This window comes from Saccostrea cucullata, unplaced genomic scaffold (genome assembly GCF_032062105.1).
Source record: "Saccostrea cucullata isolate Sc308-1 unplaced genomic scaffold, CSIRO_AGI_Scuc_v1 ctg4086, whole genome shotgun sequence".
NCBI lineage: Eukaryota > Metazoa > Mollusca > Bivalvia > Ostreida > Ostreidae > Saccostrea > Saccostrea cuccullata.
The window spans coordinates 32,443-40,459 of NW_026931324.1; the positions used below are offsets into that span (position 1 = coordinate 32,443).

An 8,017-nucleotide genomic window follows, 5' to 3' on the forward strand; every position below is an offset into this window, starting at 1 on the left:
GTTTCCTTATACGGGAAACTACATGGAAGCTCGGGAAACCTCACGATTCCTAAAGTTTCCTCGACTCAGGAAACCATATGGAATATGAGCGTAGTGGTTTCCGTGGAATGGAAACTTGATGGAATCTTAAGGTTTTCTTTTATGGGAAACTACATGGAAGCTCGTGAAACCTTATGATTCCTACAGTTTCCTTGACTCAGGAAACTATATGGAACTTGTGTAACACTTTCTGTGTGGCGGAAACTTGGTGGAATTATCTGGAGTCCCATTCCTGGTGGAAATTACTGGGAAACTTCAAGATTCCCTAACTTTTCTAAAGGAAGCAATGTGAAATAATGTGTATTCTTTTAAAAATCTATCAAAAAAAATTATTACATGTAAAAGAAAAAAGCATTACCATTTTATATGTTTAATAATTCATTTGATGTACAAAAACTGTAACTGAATTTTTCAATGATATCAAAATATTAAATAAATCCATATATCTTAGATAAACAATGGAACAGTCTTTCACATTTAAGTCCATTCATAAGGGTCATTAAGTACTTCTTTCAACATCAGTTTCCTGGTTTTCTTCACATCACCTTTGATCTGCAATATTCATACAAAATTATTATATGATGTCAGAATTATAATACTTGAATATAACTTAGAAATCTGAAAGATCAGTCAATGTCCTTTAATATACCAATATCAATAATTACTTTCCATGACCATGATACATATGATTTCAGCTTTTAATGTATCTCTTTAATATTTAATGCTTTATGATAAGTGAAAAAAAAATAACAAAAGGCCAAGCTTAAAAAATTCTTTGTTTGCAGTTGCCGACCTATAATTTTTAGTCTGAGTAGGTAGGTAGGCAATTTTTTTTTTTTTTTTGAAAAAAAAATATTTCCAGATCTTTGTTAGATAACATAAAATAAAGTTTTTCATAGGCCTACTTTACATGAATAAGCTGCACTCTTGGCATAAACTTATGATTTATGAAGAAAAAAATTGAAAATGAAACAGTTTTAATATCCCAAAAAATAAGAAAAAAAAATAAAGTTTCAAAATGGCTAAAAAAAAGTTTGGGTCGGGTGCATTTTCAGTGGGTCGGTCGGCAACTGCAAACAAACAATATTTTATTTGAGGCCTAATATAAATAATGTTTTCAGCCTTATTATGTCATTGAGAATATATTACTACATGTATCTCATACTAAGAACCCTGCTTTAAGTTTGATTAGTTTGAGAGAAAACATACTCTTTATAATAACAAAAATATTTGGGAGAGATTTTTTTTTATTTTGATATTCGACCTAGAAATTGGTTGAAGATCATTGCAGACCCTCCACGGAGTCCACCCCATTGCACAAAAGCTAGATTACACCAGGCAGGGGAGAAATATACTCTGGACTACGATTTTAAATAAAGATATACAGTAGATCTTGATACTGACCTTTGACCTAGAATATTGGTCCAAGGTCACTCTTCATCCACTATCCACAGGCTCTCTGTAGTTTAAGTTTGAGAGAGAAATATGCTCAGAACAAGTGATATCAGGTGGAGTGATGGGTAGACACTGTCTTAGGGCATCCACAGAACAGGACCTAAAAATAATGCAATATATATGTATTACAGTATAGATACACATGTACTTGTATATTAATGATTTATCATATGCTGCATTGGACACATATGATTTTATCATGGTTTAAGTATACATGCATCTTATGAGTAATTTTATACCGGTATTGCATGTACGCTCAGTTTATTTAAGAAATAAATAACAAGTTTATAAACTTCAATGGGAAGAGATACCACAAATGTATATATAAACAAGTAATTTAATTTTTTTTTTTACATATATTGTCCAACATTATTTACATCCATTCATCATGTTCATAAATTGGCTGATCAAAATTCAGTCAGTTTTAGATCTATATGATACACCATAAAGGATTTTCACATTTACAAAAGTTATTCCCCTTTGCAGGGTCGATCTGGGGTCAACCGGCTTAAGACGCTGTTTTCCGTCTTTAACTGTATCAACTTTGAGGGACAATATCTTAGAAATAAATCAGTATGAACATATTCAATATGATTTTCATGTTGCCCCCATACTCTGCCAATACAGATACAGATTGTAATTGTCCAATATTTTTGAAGATTGAAAATATTAACAAGTAACTTACAAAGGACAAAGTGGGAAAAATGAGCGATACGCCAACAATTGGAGAAAACTCTTAGGAATGTGAAATTCGTCTATTGGTGATGACAATTCCTGTTTTAATGTCACTCAAAAATTAAGAGACATTAAAAATTTAAGCCCTATTGTCATACACGCATGCTGTTTTTTCATCCATATAACCTTTTAGTATCATAAAATTTACCAAAATTTAATACTTCAAATAATTTCATTGAATATCTTTAAAATAAAGGAAACTCTAAAAACTTAGTGACTTGCAGAAATTATTCCTTGGAGAGAAAAAAATCTATCATATTTCATATAAATATGTGCATAATGAGCCTTTTTTATTCATTTAGAACATATGGTATATGCCTCATTTCCCCAAGAAATTTTCAAAGACAATGGACTATCTGTAAGCAGAAATCATTGCTGTTTACTTACATTGGAAAAATTTATGAAAATAATTAATTTCCTATTTTTTTGATTTTAAATAATGCTTAAAATAATTTAATCTATTAAAAATAATCTAACTGACTGTAAAATAACATTTTTCATAATCTTAATCTATGGGCAGATCACTCTAACTTCATAAAACTAACTGATGTTAAAGTAGAACTCTTTAGTGTGCAGTTTTTAGAGCTTCCTTTAAGTAATCAAAATACTGACCAGCAAGAAATCAGTTAATAAGCATTTCCTTTTTTTCATTCAAATTTTTGGAGAGATCTCAGGGTTTTTTCCTGTTCAATTCAGGTTCGAGACGACAAAGTTTTATTGAAGTGTATGTATTAGAGAACTGATTGTATGTCAATCATAGCAATACACACATAACATGGAGGGGGCAAATTGTTTCAGCCCTAGCTTTTACATAAAACTTCTTGTAGCTCACAGCTGATATACCACAGTTCAGCATTTAAATAAAATTTAGAATCTTTTTTTTCAGGCAATTGTCATATACATACGAATCATGAATGAATTACCACTTACCAAATGACCACATCCTGAATCATCATACATTTTCTATGATTTTATCTCACTGGTTTTCTTTTAAAGTCACACAGTTTTCTTCTCTCTGAAATGATAAATTATGTCCAGGTACTATTGCATTCTAATTTAAACTAATTATGTAATAGCATTAGCAACAACCGGGATGGAAGAAAAAATAACCAGAAGTCTCTGTCGAGATTGTAGCTCTACTGGTTTGTACTTATCAAAAACTGATGCACAGAATTATGTATCTTAGTATAGTCTACTTGTGTGCCAAGTTATATTGAAATCAGACTAAAATTTAAGGAGGAGTAGTGTTTGCAGACAGACTGACGGACGCCGGACGCTTTACTATCGCATAAGCTCTACTGGTCAGAGACCAACAAAACAAGATGCACTTGTGAAACACAGCAACAAAGTTCGAAAAAGCAATTTTTTTAGCATACAGGTCACAGTCAAGATCACTGACACATAATCATTGTCCTTGTTGCCATTTGAAAGCACTTCATTAGTGGAGTATGCATACTAAAGTAAATATGAAGCCACTATCTCGTATAGTTCTAAAGTTATGGTGAAGGTTTAAGTTGACAACAGACACTCAGACAGACACACAGATATACAGTTATGGCAAAAGTTTGACCATTATAACTTGGTATACACACAGCCACTTCGAGGTATCAAGGGTAAAATTCACAGCACAGTGGGACTGCATTTTGACTTCAAGGGATCAAGGGTTTCGAGAGATCAGGAGTTCGAGAAATCAAGAGCAAATCTGCTTAGTTATATAGTGGAAAAAATCGGGACCGGAGACTCAATTCAAGCGATCAAGAACTTCCAAGAAATCGAAGTTCAAGCCATCAAGAGTTACCTGTATATACAGATATAAGAAGCATGTTATTATTTGCAATTTTGACCTAATGACAGCTAAATCTGTTCAGTAAGACAATACCGTGTACATGTATGTAAGTAGTTTTATTGTGCATGATTATTTACTTATTTTCTTGATCTTCTCAACTTGAAGTGTTCTGTAATTTATTACCAAGTTTGTAATAAACATAATGAAACATACCCTTTTCCACATCACATCCTGTATCAGACCTTCGACCAATATCAGCCCTAGGGTCTCTGTCCCTCTGGCTGAAATTGGTGTCTCGGGCTAGGATGCGATATGGAAAGGAGTATGTATTATTCGCTATAGTATACATTGACCTACTCAGGTCAATAATTGTGAAAAAACTGATAATTCAAGCTGATGATTCATTTGCATTTCATGACATACTATCAATATTAATTCACTATTAGGATTTTCTTTTTTTACATCTTCATCTCAACAGGTAAGACATTACAAAAAAAAAAATCTTTTGAGCAGTAAAGTAAAACTATTTCAATAAACAATAAAACAAACCTAATCTCTTCACTTTGTTCTCTTCTGAATCAGAAAAGAGGACAGGCTTTCACCTACATTCACTTTTTTATGTATATTTTCCCTCCATATCATCGTCATGCATATGATTAAGGGTTATGCTATTCGCTACAATCTGTTCTGATGAGGATATCCTTCATGAATAATCGGATAAGCTGAGATTGAAGACACTTTTTGTAAAAATATCGATGCTTTTATCAAAGTTTTGAACCAAAAATATTTAATTTATACCTTGCCATAAGTCGTAAGTTCCAAAAAAACAAGAGTTGGCTCCCAAAAGTCAGAAAACACATGTGGTATTCAAACCGGATGTTCTACAGTCTGAATTTAATTACGAAACCATGTTCGGTGTAACTATTATCATCCGGATAATTTGAGCGGGGTTTAAAATATTTTTTTTTAAATTCCGAAAAGTATTCATTTATATATAGAGAGAGAACATACACATGGAGCATACATTTTAATAAACATGATAAAAGGCGAAACGTTGAAAATTTACAACATACAGCATGTACATGCACGGTGCCTTCATAATATAAGTTATGCTATATCAACGTCTCAAATTTCTCTCTCTTTCTCTCTCTCTCTCTCTCTTTCTTTCTGCAATATATACACTTAACAATTTAAAACTTAGGTATCCAACTTTTCAAAATGGCGTCAGGACAAAAGTTGCCTCCGATATTGAAGATTTGTTGTTGCCAAATATTACAACTATTTACCGTAAAAAGTTAACAAAAATATACGTACACTAATCCTTCATCTTTGGCCATTGCATTTATCACAGTCTTAAAGACACTGGGTGGTGAAACCATCTTAACTTTTCACATTTACCAGCTGCTTACACCTTCTTCTTCGTCCTTCTCGATCCTCCAAAAATGGCGCCTCGGGAAATTGACCAATGAAATAAAGCGCCTACAGAGCGATGCAGGATGGGAAATATAATCTGTTTACATTCACTATGATTAAGTGTGATTATGAGATCTTATATTAGAATTTAATTAAGTTTTCCCCTTTTCATGGAATAAAATGAGGGGCTCCTAAATATTTTTGCCGATATGATGTGTAGGCCTAGTATATTTAGAAAAAAAGCGGTTAAATACATGAGGCAAGAGCAGAAAAAAAAATTGTTTCTTGTTTGACACCTCAACTTATTTGCCTTCGGGATATGGGTTTCGGGGCTTGGTTGTTGGTAGTGGCCGTCCTTGCTGAAACCCCCCCCCCCCCCACACACACACCTCTCCTCGCTTCTTTTAACTGTTACATGTATGATTATGAATTTATAATGTCACACCAAAAGATGTTAAATTTTTAAAAGCACATTTTTTTTTATTGTGAACTTTCCACAGGAATCCTAAAAGGCATGAAAATAAGCTACAATTATAATATGATTATCAAGAACAGTTTTTTTTTATTTCAATAGTGATGATTGAAAAGTTCGGTGTTTAATTCATTGCTAATAAATTGTTGTGTTTTTTTTTGGGGGGGGGGGATTAAATTACTAATCGAACTCCCTCCTTTTCGGGGTTTAATTAGATTTTGAGCCTGCTATCAATATTACTGGTGGACCTGCTAGACTTTTCTCTAATTGCTACATGTACATTGTACTTTAACATGTTTAAACTCCTTGGCCTTTAGCTAAAAAAATTTCCCACATCATTTTAACACGTAAAATTGTTAAATGAATCAGAATGTTGAAAACCTTTTTCTTAGGAGAGTTATATCTCTAGCTGGAACAAAACTAACATCTCATCAAAGGCAGGAAATATAACAGTATTTTAATTCAATATTTTAGTCGTGATTGGTATAAGTGAAGTCATGGGAAAGATTATGTCGAAATTCATCTATACTCGTTGATGTGCAGGGCTGTACTTATGCATACAGCTTTAACTGGTCCCGCCCTGTATTTCTTTTAATGTTTTTTTTTTTCGTTAGAAATCTGGTAAGGTATGCTAGTAAAAATAAAATCCCGGTTAGTTTATTACTCTTTCGGAAATTACTTTCCTACAGGCCTGAAGATCGAGTCTATTAGTCACGCAAGGTTTTTTTTTTATAAAAAGAGTAGCATGTCGGCGAATAAAAATAAAGTAGTGTACACCATAGATAAAGAAATGTTTGTTTGAGTATTAACAAACTTCATACCTTTATAGAATGAAATCAACAAAAACTGCACAAAAATACAATCGTGACAATTATACAATGAATTAATTTTACAATTAATTCTTTTAATAGATTGCCTTAGCATGCACTACTTTAAAAGTCATTGTTCTTATGGAAAACAAAATCATGCAAAATATTATAGACTTTTCTTTATCTAGAGCAATGGCCTTTGGAGAAAAAAAAATTGGCTGAAATTTTTTTAGTTTGTTAAATATAATGTATGTGCATTTAGGACCCTACATTGTAATTTCATGCGAAAAGTGCAGGCGTTTACTACACGGAGATCTGCGTACATATTTAAACAAAAAAGGGGGAAAACGTTTTATGTGATGAATTATATTATAAACATTTATCTAATAAATGTCTTTGTAGTACGTTAGATTACAAATTTCACACAAAAACCCATCAACAATATTAAATACAGTTTTGATTTCACATTGATCTATTAACGTCATTCTGATTTAATATAATTATACACGACGAGAATTAAGATCTATTCAATACCTATAGAAAATTATTTAATTTCTAAAGAGGAGAGTTTTATTTTAAATCAGTAATGAAAATTGAAATAAAAATTCTAAATAGTTTGTTCTTTCATTGAACTTCTTAAATGTAGGTTATTTTATAAATATGTTCTCTTGTATAACTTTATTTATGGAATATACAATTTTTTAAATGATAAAAGAAATTCGAATCATCATCTAAATTTAAGAGAATTTTCGGTCGGAGACTGTGTGTGTACATGCTCGACAACAGCCCATTGTTCCCTTTAGGTACAAAACCGTCTCAATTCACATAGAATATACAAAAAATACACAGTGACAGGTGTCTTCGCGGCACGTGTCTCCACCTGATATGGCACGTGAGGACAGGTGTCCCTAATTACACAGGCCGATCATAGTGACTTTTTCAAAAGCGTTTTTTTTGGGGGGAGGGGCTTCTCAAGAAAAAAAATAAAAAGCAACCCACCCACCCCAATAATAAAAACAATGATTTAATAAATTAAAAAAGACAATATTCACTATTAATAGTAAAACACTAGTATGATAATACTCAGCCCCAAGCCAATTCGATGAATGATTCTTATCTGACCAGTTTATATTAATATATTAATTCATATTAAAACAAAATCTTTGTCACTTTCTAAACTTTTATTTAGAAACTTGAAACACTAAAAATGTAATTTTGACAAATCAATTGAAGTATTTTTTTCCTGACCAATTACCCCGGTTTATAAGATATGCCAACCTCTGGTATCTAACACAAATGCCTGGTAAG

The 8,017-nt window shown here is 32.1% G+C and overlaps 1 long non-coding RNA gene across 2 annotated transcripts; it reads right to left on the reverse strand.

The window, feature by feature from the left end:
* Nucleotides 1-1,549: 1,549 nt before the first annotated feature.
* Nucleotides 1,550-5,519, reverse strand: LOC134232200 (uncharacterized). 2 transcript variants are annotated; one of them, XR_009984730.1, is made up of 4 exons: nucleotides 4,814-5,519; nucleotides 3,160-3,244; nucleotides 2,180-2,282; nucleotides 1,550-1,594 (listed from the first exon to the last, which is right to left on the reverse strand). It is a non-coding gene; the product is annotated as an uncharacterized LOC134232200 (long non-coding RNA). The 2 variants fall into 2 exon arrangements; XR_009984729.1 differs by lacking the exon at nucleotides 4,814-5,519 and having other exon boundaries at nucleotides 3,160-3,474.
* Between the last annotated feature and the right edge of the window lie 2,498 nt (nucleotides 5,520-8,017).